This window comes from Equus quagga, chromosome 2 (genome assembly GCF_021613505.1).
Source record: "Equus quagga isolate Etosha38 chromosome 2, UCLA_HA_Equagga_1.0, whole genome shotgun sequence".
NCBI lineage: Eukaryota > Metazoa > Chordata > Mammalia > Perissodactyla > Equidae > Equus > Equus quagga.
In genome coordinates this window covers 169,699,327-169,715,432 of record NC_060268.1, presented here as the reverse complement: position 1 = coordinate 169,715,432, position 16,106 = coordinate 169,699,327, and the positions used below count along the sequence as shown (strand labels likewise).

The window sequence follows — 16,106 nt, the reverse complement described above, 5'->3', positions numbered from 1 at the left end:
AGACCCATTTCCGAACTCCAGAACTGTAAGGTAATAAATTTGTCTGGTTTTAAGTCACTAATGAATTGTTATTAGCTTTGTAATACCTTGTTACAGCAGCCATAGGAAGCTGATACAGTGTAACTACCTCACCAGGCAGGGTACAGGACATTTTCATCACTGCAGAAAGTTCCCTTTCCCCCATCCCAGTCTGCATCTACCCACGCTGTGAGGTAACTGCTGTTCTGACATCTTTCACTTAGATGTGCCTGTTCTTGAACTTCACCTGAAGTTGAAGTGGAATCAGAGTGGGTCCTCTGTCACATCTGGGGTCTTTACTCAACACAGTGCTTTTTTTTTTTTAAGATTTTATTTTTTTCCTTTTTCTCCCCAAAGCCCCCTGGTACATAGTTGTATATTCTTCGTTGTGGGTCCTTCTAGTTGTGGCATGTGGGACGCTACCTCAGCGTGGTTTCACGAGCAGTGCCATGTCTGCACCCAGGATTTGAACCAACGAAACACTGGGCTGCCTGCAGCGGAGTGTGCGAACTTAACCACTCGGCCACGGGGCCAGCCCTCAACACAGTGCTTTTGAGGTTCATTCACACTGTGGGGTGTGTTGGTCTTCTGTTTCCTTTTTATTGCCGAGTAGTATTTCATTGTACAGCTGTACCATACTTTATCCATTCTCCTGTTGATGGATATTTATATTGTTTCTGGTTTTGGAAGATTATGAAAAGAACTGCTATGAACATTCTAAACAAATCTTTTTTGCATATTTTTACACTCATTTCTCTTGAGTAAAATCCTAGGAGAGGGGTTGCTGGGTCATAGAGTAGGGATATGTTCAGCTTGAGTAGAAATGCTGGAGCTGTGATGTGGGAGCACCAGTGAGCCTGGGCTGCCTTGGGGACTGGGGGCTGATGGCCTCCCTGCTTGTTTGCAGTGGTTTCTAGGGGTGTACACATGACAGTGTGGGGGTCCAGGGCAGGGGGCTTCGTGGCCCTCAGGTGGGAGATTCAGGTGGAAAAGCTCAGCCAGCACATGTGTGCTCTGGGTCTCCAAATGGCAGGTGAGCCTGTGCTTCTTGAGCACCTTCTCTGTAGCCAGCTCAGTGCTGGAGTTTTCCTGTAGGTCTCCCCTTGTAGTCTCCACGTAGCCCTGTGGGGGAACAGTCGTTAGTCTGGTTTGCAGCTGTGGAAACTGAGGCCCGGGGCAGAGTCCTGTCTGTGGCAGAGCTGGTGAGGGGGGAATCGGGTATCCTCCTCAGGCCCAGCTAACTCTGGGTCCTCCATCCCATCTCCCACCCCTGGAAGAGTAGCTGGGGTCTGTGCCTGGTTGGAGGGCAGCCATGAGGGTCAGCTTCTCCCATGGGAAGGACAGCAAGGCCTTTTCTCCCTGCAGACCCGCACACGAGACAGGCCTGGGGGATGGCAGATGGCTTCCCAGATGGCAGAGAACACAGTCCAGCTGGTCCAGGGGGTTGTATGGGGGCAGTAATGATGAAGGGGCAGTGGCCAGTGGCTAAGGGAGGTGTCTGATTGGCTAAGGAGTTCCATCTGTTATGAAGGGTAATAGAGAGTCATAGTAGGTGCTTGAGGCTGGGAGTGACCTGATGAAGCTGGTGGTTTTGATGTGATCCAGGGGAGCAGCCTGGAGGCAGAGTGCAAGGCCCTCTGGGAAGCTCTCCGCACTGCTCTGCCTTTGCTCCTGCTGTCCCCTCCCCATCTTGTTCACTCAGCGAACTTGCCCTTCAAGACGCCAGTCAAGCATCACCACCATGGGGCTGCCTTCCCCACCACTAACCCCCTGAGGCACTTACCGCAGTATCTAATAAAGAGTTCATTGTGCAAAATAGAATTTTAGATGGTTCTTAATTACAATATTTAGATTGAAATCACTCGCTCTGTTTTGACCTGAGAGCTCATAGTCGGATTCCCATGAATTAAATACACACGTCATGCATGTCCCCTGGACAGGACTAGAGGCAGCCTGATGGGGATGGGGCAGAGGTGGGCACAGATAGACACACCGGGGGAATGGGGGGCTGTTTTGTGTGGCCCTGTTCTGCCTGTTGATGAACTTTCCAGGTAATGCTGAAGTATTTGCTCTGTGGCTAGCCTCCTGCTTCCCCACTGCATGTTTAGTTTCCAGAATTCTTCTTGTCCACTAACCCAGAATGTCCCCAGAATTGTATCCACGCTTGTGGGATCTTCCTGGACTAGATCTGTGGAGAGAGAGAAGTGGGGAGACATTGGCGGGGAGAATGGGTGTGTGCGGGTGTCCCTGTGACCAGCTCCCACTTTTCCCAGGCTGAGCATTCCTGTGGACACCTCCTGGAGGTCACCGCCCTGTGCTCAGACATTCCAGGCTCAGTGGGGTGTGCCTGCAGGGAGTCAGGCTGGTCACTCTGCGTCTGGAATATTCTGCTCTGCAGAGGAGGAGACTGCTGATTAATTGAGTTCCAGACAGAGCTGTTAAAGATAACAGTGAAGTCAGAGAAGCTGTCAGGGCACATGGTTAGGCTTAATGAAGCGGGCAGGCCTGCGTCCTTGGAGGGAGAGGCCCATGGGACAGTAGTAATGAAAAGCCACAGACAGACCACCTGGGCTTCTGGACGCCCCAGACGTCCTTCCTAAGCCTGAGCTTGGGTGGTTGGCCATCCACAGGTGGTGGTGAGGGTGCAAAGTCTCATTCCCTGGACCTCTGTTCTTGCCGGTCCGGGCACTGCAGGAGCTGGAACAAGGGGTCCTGGAGGCCAAGTGTACGGAAGCCTACTCATGTGCATATAACATGCACACACCAGGGTGTGTGGGCACCCCTGATGAGTCTGAATATTTTGGCAGCTGGGGCCATCTGTGTGGCCTCCCCTGGCCCCTAAACATAGAATGTGTGTTCTTTTCTGGGATTCAGATAGGGCCTCAAGGGGGAGGCTCTGCCGCCTCACAGCTTCTTGGCCTGAGATGGGCCACGGGAGGCTCTGGGGACCCCTGGGGCCCGTGGCTTGGAGTCTCCCCTCTTTCTGTGGAGTACCCTGGGGAGGCAACCCCATGCCCCAGAAATTGCCTCTATTTTCCTTGGGAAAAGACCGAGCAAATTCGGTCCTCAGGGGAACTAGTCATTGTGGTTTTTTTGTTTTTATCTCCCTTTCCCGCTCTGGAAGGAAATGTTCTATCTCAGCTCCTTTCAAGAGTGATTACTCTTGACGTTTTGCCGCAGATACTTAACTTAGCAAAGTCTAGAGTTAGTCACCATCTTCACCCAGTTTACTAATTCTTTCTAAGAATGTCAATTCATCATCGAGGGTTTTGTATTAAAAAAGTAAGAATGAAGGATTTTAAACTCAAGAAGTTTTAAGAAGTCTCTGCCAGGACCTTCTCTCCTTCCTGCTCGAGTGGAAGTCTTCACCCACCCTGCTAGGAATGCTCTGCATGCGGGTGCCAGGGCCACCTGTGCCGAGAGGGCATTTGGTTCCTGGGAGTGTCCCAGCCTCCTGGGCCACTCCCCCCGACGTGTCACCCCTCTGAAGGCCCTTCCGTGCTGCAGTGGCCTCCCCAGGGGCATTTTTGAGCCACTTGTGGCATTTGCCTTCTCTTTTCCTTTGTCTTCTGGAAGCAGCAATTTCTCAGGCAGGTTCCTGAATACCTCCTGGCCCCAGGACCCTGGCTCAGTGGCAGCGGCACCTGCAGACAGTTAGACTGAAGAATATCTAATGCTGGTACACGGGTCCCCTTCACAAGATGGGGCTGTGACTCCTGCCCAGGGCTGGTACTGGCAGCAGGGTAGTGGCATCTTCTCCTGGTCTTTATTGCAGAATATCTTGAAACTGATTATCCTTGGGGAAAGCACTAAGTCCTCCGTCCACAGCTCCCCATCGGAATGGACCTTGGCATTCAGCTCTGGCCAGCCAGCCTCAGAGCATCTAGGGGAAAAGTGAAAACACAGCTGGTGACTGGGCTGTGAATTCTTGTGTTGCTAAAGAGGAGGGTGTCTGGGGAGAGGCCGGTGCCAGCATTTGCCCCTGGCCCCAGTCGTCGGAGAGTCTGGAGTCGGCCAGCACCCAGTTTCACCACTGGATGGTCCCTGGAGAACCGCTGCACACTTGGCCTCTGCCCAGGGCAGGTGGGTGGGAGCGACTGATGTCCACCCCCAGGGAGGAGGGCTGCGCTCCTCAGGGCAGGCAGGACGGGGACAGTTTTCCTTACAAGGTGGCTTCCTGCAGCTCTTTGATTTTTTTTTATTGAGATATAATTCACATATCATAAAATTCACCATTTTAAAGTATACAATTTCATGGCTTTAGTATATTCACAACATTGTGCAACCAGTACCGCTATCACATTCCAGAACATTTTCATCACCCTAAAAAGAAACCCATGCCTGTTAGCAGTCACTCCCCATTTTCACCCTCTCCAGAGCTCTAAGTTTTCACTGCTCTGTGCTGCCAGTTGCCCATGTCGCAGACCTGGGCCAGTCACGGAGTCTGGGAACCTCAGGGCTGGAATGTGGTGGAGGCAAGGAGCCCAAGCCTTGGAGACTGGCACTTACCAGCTCTGTGATTTTGGGAAGATACTTTACCTCTCTGGGCCTTGGTTTCTTCTGCCATTAAATGGGGCTGAGAACTCCCTGTTTCCTACCTCATTGCATTGTTTGCAAGGATAACATGAGACACTATGTAGGTGACAATAGCTGTATTTGTTAAGAACTGTGCCTGCATCATTCTTATTTAATCCTCATTCACCCTAAGAGGTAAGAGTTATTATTATCCCTATTTAATACAGAAGGAAAACTGAGCCACAGAGGAGTTTAGTAACTTGTTCAAGGTTGCACAGCTGTGAATCAATTTTTAACTCCAAAGCGTGGAAAACCTGACTTTTTGTTTCCAGAAAAAGGAAATTAATTATGACCGTGAATGGTAAGTCCAGAGGTTCTGTGGGCTCAGCAGCAGGTTGACTTCGCAGCTCATGGACCCATGGAGGTTCTTTCTGTGCTGATTACATCGTGGGCTGGTGGCAAGATGCACGGTGCTGGCCTCATAGGGTCACCTAAGGGTCAGTGCGTTTCTTTCCCAGAAGCCCCCAGCAGACTTCCCTTCCTGCCCCACCAGCCAGAACTGTGGGTCCCGATCACATTCCCATGGCCATTGTTGACAAGGGGAAGGGGTTTGCCATGATTGGCTTAGGCCCTTCAGGATCCACCCCCGGTCTGGGGAAGGGTCACCCTCTCCACACTCATGTAAAATTAGGCTTTAGTTAAGAAAGCAGAAATGTACACGGCAGTAACCACCAAGATCAGTAAGTAACTGAGCTGGGATTTGAACTGGTCCTCCCAGGTCCAACGCCCGTGTGGTTAACCACAGTGCTGCACAGCCTCGACAGCTCCCAGAGGGTACTGTGTGCTCAGTGAATCTTGGTTGAATTTATCAATCCATACAGTCTTGTTCCCCCACTCCCCAGACCCATCCCCGGTTTTTCTGACCCTCTGTTGCTCTTCTACACCTAAGTGGTTGCCTGGTCTCCACTTGAACTCCTCTAGTGACAGGGAGCTCAGTACCTCACCAGGCATTTTCTTCTTCTTCTTCTTTTTTTTTCCGCAAGGAAGATTAGCCCTGAGCTAACTACTGCTAGTCCTCCTCTTTTTTGCTGAGGAAGCCTGGCCCTGAGCTAACATCCGTGCCCATCTTCCTCTACTTTATATGTGGGATGCGTACCACAGCATGAAAAGCCAAGTGGTGCCATGTCCACACCCGGGATCCAAACCGGCGAACCCCTGGCCGCTGAGAAGCAGAACGTGCACACTTAACCGCTGCGCCACTGGGCCAGCGCCCCCTTCTCTTTTTTGATTAAGTGCCATGGCTACCTTTTACAGTACTTTTGGATGAATTAGAAAAAGATCTGCTCTGGGTATGAAAATTGGGAAAAGGTGCCCACTCTTGGCGATATAGCCCTCCATTTTGAGGCTTGGGATGGCACCTTTGTGGTAAGAAAATGGCACCCGTACTTTTGGGTGGATGCACCTCTGCTTGGCAGACGTCCCCCAAGGTGGGTGCCTTTGTACAGTGCACAAACTGCACCGCTGTTTTGGGATGTCACTTCCATTAAGATGCTCTGCAGAGGGGTCAGTAACATGCACCAGCCTCAGCTCTCAGGGCGCTGGCAGAGTGTGGGAGGTTTGTGCTCAGGTTCCCAGGTTGGAGTGCATGTGGGCTAAGGGCTCTCCTTCCAGCCTGGAGAGGGTACAACTCTCCGTCATCAGGGGTTCAGCTGAAGGGAGGTGAACCTGCCGTCTGTCTTCCCTACCCTCACCTCCTGTTCTTCCTCTCCTCTCCCGTCCCCAGGGACAGACGGTGAGTGCTTAGAGGGTGAACGATTCCGCTCAGTGTGAGACCGATGGTCTGGAGTGGCACTGCCCCTGCCTTTAGCCTCAGTATAGTCAGCACCAGCTGTGTGTGGCCTCTGCAGACTGAGCTGTCCCAAGGCTAGTCAGATAGAAACTGAGGACGTCTAAACTCGGGCCTTCCAGGTGCCCAGGCAGGTGGCTCTTTTCCTTGGAGTGGGAGATGATTCTTCATTTACCTGGTCGCTTTTAAAACGTGCTTCATTGTAGAGGACAGTTTAATTGCCTGGTGAGGAGGGCCACATGGCTTCCTAAATTCCTGGTTATTCTGAAAGTGCCCTTGGGGTGAGCAGACGGCCTGAGCATGAAGTCAGGGCCAGAGGTCCTCCCTCATCCATGGCAACACTGGCCCTCCTGTTCCCCATCACTGAGAGTTTTCCCGAAGGTTCCATTTGCTAAGTTTCTGTCTGGTGGGACTTTTAACCTTGATTAACAAGCTGAGAGAAGCATGATGTAAAGGGAATGTATTTGCTGACCTTGTGCACGGGGGTGGGGGTGGGGAGGGCTCTGCCTGTCTCCTGGTGTAAGCACATGGCCGTTTTCTCAACAGCAGATGGACCGATGTGATGATGATGATGATGGTGGTGGTGATAATAAATGACATCTATAATTTATTGAGTGCTTGCCATGCCCCAGGTTTTACAGGTATTATTTCGTTTTTTCCTCATAGCAATCCTCTAAAATGTATCACCATCATCATGGTCCCCCCTGGCTCCCATTTTCCAAGTGAGAAGCCTGAGGCTGTGAGAAATTAAGTAGCTCAGCCAAGGGCACGCATCTTAGAAGTGGCCACGCTAGGATTTGAGCCCAAGCTTTCCCGACTCTGAACTTGTACCTCAAACTACTGTGTTATCAACAGCCCCTCCCTTACCCTGGTCTTTGGATTTGAAGAATTGTGGCTTTTAAAATGCGCCTCTGAGCCCTGTTTGGCTTCAGACTCCGAGGAAGCACAGCCACACGGTCTTCTGAGCCTGCAGGCAGAGACAGCCAGCGGGGGCTTGGGAGTGCCCTGTCACTGTGACTGCCTGACTTCCCCTGCACTCTTCGCTCATCTGTGAAATGGAGATTTACGTTAACTTCTCTCTCTAGCTTTATCTGTCATGAAAAACGATACCTGTGTGGGATCTCGCGTTGGGCATAGTCCAGAAGTGCAGTCACGGAGTTGAAGACTCTGAATCCAGCTGGGCAGCATCCTGACAGTGTGGGCTGCTTTCTTAACCTTCTAGGCCTTACTTTTCTCATCCATAGAATGGGATGATAACAGTGCCTTACAGCCCCCTAATACAGCAGGATTTCATGAGCCACACTTGTAAAGCTCTTAGCTTGGCATGAAATGTACGTTCAGTGAGTGCTAACTGTGATAGCTTTCCTGATAGATTTCTGGGTTTGTACATTTATAATAATTTCAAATTAATAATTTGAGTTTGGATAAACTTGCAAAAGAGCCTAAAGTAAAAACTTAAACATCTGACCCCATTAAGGAATTCAGCAAATGGTAGGCAGGGGCTGTTAGTTATTTCAGAGGGTTTCTCATGCGTTACCTCCTTTGTTCACTGAAATGTAATAAGAGAGGCCCTGAGAATATGGATTCCCGCTTCACAGAGGCAGGCGATGTGCCTGGAGAGATGAGGCAGCTTCCCCAAGCTCATGAGGCTCCAAATGTCCACATTCTCTGCCTGCCACACCTTCTGCATCATCATCAGGAGCCATTTTGCTTCCCTTACATTCCTCTCAGAACAACAGCCAAAGAGCCGACTCTGGCTTTGCTCCTGTTCTGAAGCTGCCTTGGTTCTGAGGAGACATGCCCCTTGGCCTTGTGGCCCAAGCTGGCTGCCCTGTCTGCCACTCTGCCTGTCCCAAGCCAAGGCCAGCCGGAGCCTGACCGTGGAGGACACTGTGCCTGCACCTGGGCCCCCACAGGATCCCCCTGCCCCACTTCTGGAGGCCTCAGAGTTTGCTCTTTTAGTACAAAGGGTCACAGGGTGACATCTGACATTGGTATTTCAGCTCTCCATTCCTCACGGGGTTGAGAAGATGCCAAGGCCTTCACTGAGGCTTCTTGCCCTTCCCATGTGGCTTTGGGAGCCCAGTGAGTCTAAAGGACAGAGCAACATGGGCCTGTCCTGGTCCTTAAAGAGACCCTGCCTCTCTGCAAGGGTGGGCTCTGCTTTCTCAGATCATGGAGGGGCCCAGCAATGGGCGGAGGACAGCCCTCTGCCTCCTTTGAGACCCTGGGTTTGCAGCGGGGTTTCAAAGCCTAGGAGAGCCATGTAACAGAGGCCAGGCTGGAGCCCCCCCCCTTAGAGTGGGAGGCTTTCAGCTGATGGCTGGATGCCTGCTTTGCTGTTTGCAAGGGGACTGGGTGGGGCCTGCTGAAAGTGAGACTCCTTCAAGCGCTTCTTAGATCTATCCCAACACCTCAGCCCCAGAGAAACCAGCTGAACGTATGCCCCTCATCCACCCCGAGACTCGGGTCTGAAACCCTCCCAAGCCTGCAAATCCGTGTCTATGGGTTTAACTGAACGCGTATTCTTACTAGGCTGTTTGTTCGACAGATGTATCTGGAACACTTGCCATGTATGGGCCAGGTGCTCTGATCGATACACAGCCTAAGAAAAATATTGTCTTGTCCTCCTGGAGCTAGGAAGATGGATGTGTAACTGGTACATTAAAACAACAACTCTTTTATTAGGGAAATTTTAAAACATCTATAAAAGTAGAGCAAATAATGTATTGAACCTCTGTGAACCTGTCGTCAGTTTCAATCATTATCAATTTTTGGCCAATCTTGTTTAATCTCTGCCCCTCCCTTCTTGTATTATTTTGATGCAAATCCCAGACATCATGTTGTTTCATCTGTAAACATTTCAGAATGTATGACATAACTACACCATTAACATGAAGTCCTTAATGTTATCCTTATTGGCCAGTGTTTACATTTCCAATTGTCTCCTAAAAGTTGTAAATTTTTCTGTTCACTTGAATCTTGATCCAATAAAGGTCCACGCATCGCAATGAGGAGTTGCTGTCTTTTTTTTTTTTCTTCTGCTTTTTCTCCCCAAATTCCCCAAGTACATAGTTGTATATTTTAGTTGTGGGTCCTTCTAGTTGTAGTATGTGGGATGCTGCCTCAACGTGGCCTAATGAGCAGTGCCATGTCCGCGCCCAGGATCCAAACCAGCGAAACCCTGGGCCACTGAAGCAGAGCGTGCAAACTTAACCACACGGCCACGGGGCCGCCCCTGCTGTGTCTTTTAAGTGTCTTTTAGGCTATAGCACTCAGTCACTGGGGAGGTCAGGGTGGCCTGAGAACTCATTAGAAATGCAAATTCTCCCAGACCTGTTGGAGTAGAAACTTCAGGGGTAGGACCAGGAATCTGGTTTAACTAGTGCTCCACGTGATTCTAATGCACATCAAAGTGTGAGAATCTCTGATCTATAGTTTCCCCTCCTTCTTTCCTCTATACTACCCTTGTAATTTATTTCTTGGAGAAACCCAGCTCTTATCCTTTAGCGTTTCCGCTGTCTGGGTTTTGCCAGTAGATCCCCAGGTGCCAATGAACACGTTCCTCTCTCCTTTGTACCTCTCTCCTCTGTACTGGAAAGCATAGAGGAGGCTCTCCTTCAAACAAAGGGGGCTGACTTTTGGAGGTGGAGTGCCTGGAGGATGAGGCAGAATTTGCCTGCTGCAGATGCGACGTGCACTCCAGGCAGGAAAACAGTATGTGCAAAGGCCTGAAGCTGGATCAAGCACAGGTGTTCCAGGGGTCTGTGAAAAAGTTTGGTGTGGCCAAGGACGGGGGGCAATGGGAAAGAGATGTGGCGGCAGAGGGAGACAAGGTGGACTTCAAAGGGTCCGGGTGCAGCAGTATGCTAGGTGTCATCTGTGGGAGATGGAAATCGAAGGCCCTGGCATGGTCAAGCAATATGAGCAGATCTCAGTTTGGCCAGATGGGTCGGACTGCAGGGCAGCATGACTTGGAGAGGGCAGGCCCAGAGCAGGGAGACTGAGAGAGGCTGTGCGAGAGCCCTGGAAAGGGTCTGCAGGATCTAGACCAAGGTTGTGGTGGTGAGGTTGCAGGGGAAGGGGTTAATGTGAGAGATGCTAAGAATCTCTCACAGGAATGACAGGGCTTGGGAATGCAATGAGAAGGCAGGGAGGAGTCCATGAAATCTCGCATGCAGGAGCCATCATGGTTGCACTGACAAAAGGGGAGGTCTGGGTGATTTGAGAGCTGATTCCATACTGTTGAAGGTAGTTCAGCATGTGTATTATTAATATCCCAACTCAGAGGGGTTGATACCTCAGTTGAGAAAGACCTCAGTGGCCCTCCAAATCTGTGAATAGTCACTGAGTCCACTTTTGGGCACACATAGAAACATCCATCCATCCACCCACCCACCCATCCATCTATCCATCCTTATCCATCCATCCATCCATCCAACCTTCCATATGTCCATCTATCCGTCCACCCAACATTCATTGAGTGCTTGTGACATGTCAGGAACTGAGGAAGAAGAGATGAAGTAAGACATGGTTCAGATGAGCCCAGAAGCCAGGTAGACAGAACTATCTTGATACTGTTTATGGGGATGATCTGGTGGAGACCCTCCCAATGCTGGGTGCAGGTAGGCAGGGGCTTCAAGGTTCCTGAATGTAATTCATGAAATTTAGTAGGAAGAACTGTTGGTCTAGAAAGCACTTACTTGCTTCTCCCGACAGTTGCCTGGAAACGCATGTGCATGTGAACTTGTGGTTAAGAGAGAGAATACGAACCGCCCTCACTCAAGGTCTGCTCCACTTCTCTCTCACTGAGGGGTCTTATCTCCTAAACCATCCAGAGCGGGGAACTGGAAGATGCTGCCCAGTGTCAGGATGGACCCGGTGCAGCCCCCTACTCTCAGCCTGTGCCTGGTGCTGTGGTTTCTGCCGCTGTAAATGCTTATTTCCATAATTATTATTTAGCATTTGGAGAGCAGCTATTTTACACTCAGTGTTCTTTGTAGCCAGAAGGGTCTCCCCGTTCATGCCAATAAAATTTCCATTTACTCTGGACATCAACCACGGTGATTAAAAAAAACCCATAAATTATTTACTGAAATGGAAGTTCAGCTTACGGTAATAATGCATTAGTTCCCCTAGCCGTGCAGCCTGTCATAGGGTAATAAAAATTTTTTATTTTCCTTCTTAGAAGATACTTGCCAGTAACCTACACATGACCTTGAGCTGACAGTTTTCAAAGATGGCCCTGCAGGCAGGGCATATAAGGAGAGCGGACTTTTTTCAAATAGCCTTTTCTTAGGCAGTTGTCAGCAAATACCCGTCATCTCACAGCCTTCAGGAGAAAAGGAATGAAAATATATATTGCATTTTTTAAATCATAAGGACCAGGCCTTAAAAATTCTTTTGAAATTGAGCATTTATTTGATAGATACATAAATGTGAAAGCTAGCAAGCAGGTCTATTTGGAAAATCTGGGGAGTCACCATTGTTGAGACCACCTGTCATTTCACAGGAGCCTGGAGCCTTGTAGAATGAAGTCAGCCTAATGGTTCTGTCTTCATCTTTAAAAACATTGTATTTATGGAGCAGGATCGATTTTATGTATCTCAGAAAGTCTACGATTCTGCTCACGGCTATTTGCTGACTAATGTCTCCAGCAGAGCACAGCAACACGAAAGTCCATGAATTATGACTGGCTTTGCCGTTCTCTTATCAGGACGTTTTTTATTTTAAGAACGTCTGCTTTGATTAAAGCCGTTAGAGCCAGGAGCAAATAAAAATGTGTCTGAATTTTACGTCTCACATTTTTTAGCAGGAACCCTGAGGAAGCCTAGATTTTACTTCTTATGCCACTAAGGCAAGTGGTGATGATTAAACTAACGAGTTCCACTACATCCTGCCCACCACCTGGTTTGGGGTTCTAAAACATCCTGGAGCAGGAGGCTTGTTGGTTGAGTCATCCTTTTACTTATTTATATCCTATACTTTGCTGCAAAAATATTTTCATTTATTTATATATCTCTCTTTGCTGCAAAAATTACTTTAAAAGTGACTTGGTTGAAGAATGTTGAGGGGGTGGGTCCCAGGTTAAGAGTGAACCTAGAAACACCCGTATCAGCTTATTTTTATACTCACTAAAATAAAAAAGATTGCACAGTTAATATACAGTACAAAAGTGACATTGAATTCTTTAAAATGCGAGACCTGACGATTATTTTCTGTTGGTTTACTAGAAACCATCAGCATCTCTTCCTCCTCAGCTTAACCGTGGTTCTGTGTCTGATAGTTTGCGTTCTTGACATGTTCAGTGTTTTTCCGATTCTGTGATGTGAAATCGTCAGATCCCTCTGTGTTACTGCATTTCATGGTAACTTAGTAGTTGAAATGGAAGATGCTTCGAGTGTCTGTTTAATCTGGTTGGGACAGTAGAGTTGGTATTTCTTAAAACTTACAGATCCCTCGGCTCTGCCCTTGACTACATTTCCTGGTAAAGCGTTTTTCTTTAATCTCGCTTTGACCAGCCTCTCTCCCTGCCTGCACAGACGGGTCTCAATTTTCTTTTCATCAGCTTCCTTTCTCTCTTCCAAGCCTGCACTCTAAAAATCTCTATTCTTGTCAGGCTTTTAGCTTTGCCTTTCTCTTCTGTTCTCGATGTGCCCAAGTCACCCTGTGTGTACTGAACTGGACTGTCACGTAAGTGGCAATAGTCATGGGGCAGATGTGATTGTACTGGCTTTACAGAGAAGCATAGACAGGGCACAAGTAAGGACAGTTGGTATTTCTCACTGTGCAAAACGGCCTATGTATAATTGGTAGCCAGGACACACAGCATGTACCTTTTATATATAGACATGCCATATATCAACTCTCTCCTGTTGTCTGTTGGCTTGTAAATGTCAAATATCCATTGCTCAATAGATCATATTCCATTGACCCGTGTGTTTATTCGTAATCACTTCCTTTTGAATGAAACCTCTCAAACCTTGTTGAGACTATTAGCACTCCAGAAACTTCCCACACCCCTCAGGGGATAAAGTAGACATTTCCATATTCTTGTCCTCAAGAATTTTTGAGCACCACTTTGATGTCCTAAATAGTTAAATAAAGAAGTATTAGCTTGAGAGCAAAGTTGTCACTATAGGCTTTCTATATTCCTGTGCTGGACTGATGCACATTAACTGGTGAATTCTCTTTGATTTGGGACTATATAGAGCTATAGATGTGGGCGTGCATGATATGCACATATCTATAAAAATGTTACTCCATACCTTCTATGCAGATCAGTTTTAAATCATTGCACAGTACAGCTGTATTTTAATTTCTGATGGAGAAAGCCTGTGAAGTTCAATTGCCTCTAGGCCTGGCTGAGTGATCAGCAAGTCAAATGATTTATTTTGTACTGAACCAGAGGCAAACAGTGAGGGAGAAACAGGGAGAACCAAGAAAAATCTTTGGTTTTTCCCCTCACGTATCCTGGAGTCCTCTGGGGGCCAGAGGCATGTGTTCAGTGTGTGGCCCAGCGCATGCTATTTTGCAAGTCCGTGGGACATTCTCTGAGAAGGGCTGAGTGATGGGATAATTAGAACCAAGCAGACAGCGGGGTGGATGGTTTGTCTGCAGATAATAGCTTGTTTGCTAATTGCCAACACCAGATTTTCTGGGCAATTAGACATTTGGTTTCTTCCAAGACCTTCTGTGCAAATGTGGACACATGGCCGCAGGCCTTCCAGGTAGCAGGTGGAGAGAGGGTGGCTCCCAGTGCAGGATGGCATCGCTCTGCAGGCTGCCCAAGGCACTGTGGGCAGGGCAGATGACTTGCCAACAGGTGGAAAGGACCATCCAGCGGGGCCCCCTAGTGGAGAGGCTGAATTCTCCCTGCTTTTATGGAAGGGGGTGCCCTTGTGCTGGGAGATTAGCAAAGAAGGTGGAGTTTAGCTGGCTGGTCCAGGAGCCAGGCTTGCGTCTCTGTTCTCTTCTCGGGAGCACTGGGCTATGAGTACTAGCAGGAATTGGAAAATGCTTCACCTCTCAGATGAGCAAGTTGTATTTTTTAATAATTTTTTTTTTACTGTGGAAAAGTCTGTATAACAAAATTTGCCATTTTAACCATTTTTAAGTATACAAATCAGTGGCATTAATTACATTCACAGTTGTGCAACCATCACCACTATCTATTTCCAAAATTTTTTCATCACCCAGAACAGAAACTTTGCATTCTCCATTCCTCCTCCACCCCAGCCCCTACTAACCTCTAATCTACTTTCTGTCTCTACGAATTTGCCTATTCTAAATATTTCATATAAGTGGCATTATATAATATTTGCCCTTTTGTGTCCAGCTTATTTCACTTAGCATAACTTTTTTTAGGTTCTTCTGTGTTGTAGATGTATAAGAATTTTACTCCTTTTTACAGCTGAATAATATTCCACTGTATGGATATACCACATTTTGTTTATCCACTCATCTGTTGGAACATCTTCTGAACTTGGGTTGTTTCCACTTTTTGGCTATTGTGAATAATGCTTCAATGAACATGCACACGCAAGTGTCTGTTTGAATCCTTGTTTTCAGTTCTTTGGGGTAGATGTGTAGGAGTGGGATTACTGCGTCATATGGTAATTCTATATTTGACTTTTTGAGGAACCACCAATCTGTTTTCCACAGCAGCTGTACCATTTTGCATTCCCACCAGATATATAAAAGGGTTCCAATTTCTGCACATCCTTGCCAACATTTGTTACTTCCATTTTTTTTTTTTTATTGTAGCTATCCTAGGGGGTCTGAAGCAGTATCTCATAGTGGTTTTAATTTGCATTTCTCTAATGACTGATGATGCTGAGCATCTTTTCATGTGCTAGTTGACCATTTCTATATCTTTGGAGAAATGTCTAAGTCCTTTGCCCAGCAAATTGATTTTTTGCCTCTGTACTTACTTGCTTCTGCACCTTTCTCCTAAAGATTGGAATGGAGCCTCATCAGGAGGAGAGAGACCATATGCCTGCAGGGAGGGGAGGTGGCTGAGCAGATCTGAAGCTTTGTGTTCACTCTTTCATGATTCATTTCATTTCCTCAACCCGTTTGGCACCCACTGTAATGATGCTGTTTGAATTCTCACCGAGCAGGAAAAAAACCAGTGAGTGCGTGGGATTAACCAAAGTGATTTGGCAGCAGAGGCAGAAGGAGCCACTCCCAGTGCCCCCCTAGAAGCAAACAGGCCTTTCTCAGACACCTCACACCCTCTGGGTTTCCTGGACCACAAGTATTGTTTTAGCAAATTACCCGTTTTGTCCTACCAGGTATTAGGCTGTGTACTCAATGGATCAGTAGTTACAGGGCACTCCAGATGGCACTTGGTATTTGTGGGTGCCTTGGGTCTGGCCATCATCTCTGCAGTGGGAGCCTCAGTCATTGCTCTGCTGCTCTGCTGGCCCTGCCCATCCTGGGCAGTGGGCAGGGAGGGCAGTGTGGAGCTTCCAGCACTGACCAGGGACAGTGTGACTTCTCCCTGGGGACTCATTCCGGGGGAGAGCCACTCGGCTCTGCATGGTTTCAGAACAAATGTCTGTGCCCAAATAATTGCAAAGAACAGCAGGGCGATCAACAGAATGATGTTCACGCCGCTTTGTTGTCGGTCCTTCTCCGCTTTGGCTTTGTGTCTGTTGTGCGACCCCGTCTGTGGGGTCCAGAAATGCGAACCTACCTGTTTTTCTTATTGAATCTCAAAAAC

At 48.2% G+C, this 16,106-nt stretch overlaps 1 protein-coding gene across 3 annotated transcripts in view; it reads left to right on the top strand.

The window, feature by feature from the left end:
- HSPA12A (heat shock protein family A (Hsp70) member 12A) overlaps window positions 1-16,106 on the top strand; it is a 72,886-nt gene that overhangs the window by 19,350 nt on the left and 37,430 nt on the right. Inside the window, exon 1 of one of the 3 annotated variants that reach the window (XM_046652144.1) lies at window positions 11-30. The exons of the other annotated variants lie outside the window; for them this stretch is intronic. The gene's annotated coding sequence lies outside the window, so the exon portion shown is untranslated. Of the gene's footprint in view, window positions 1-10; window positions 31-16,106 lie in introns of those variants that run through there. 3 annotated transcript variants of the gene reach the window in all.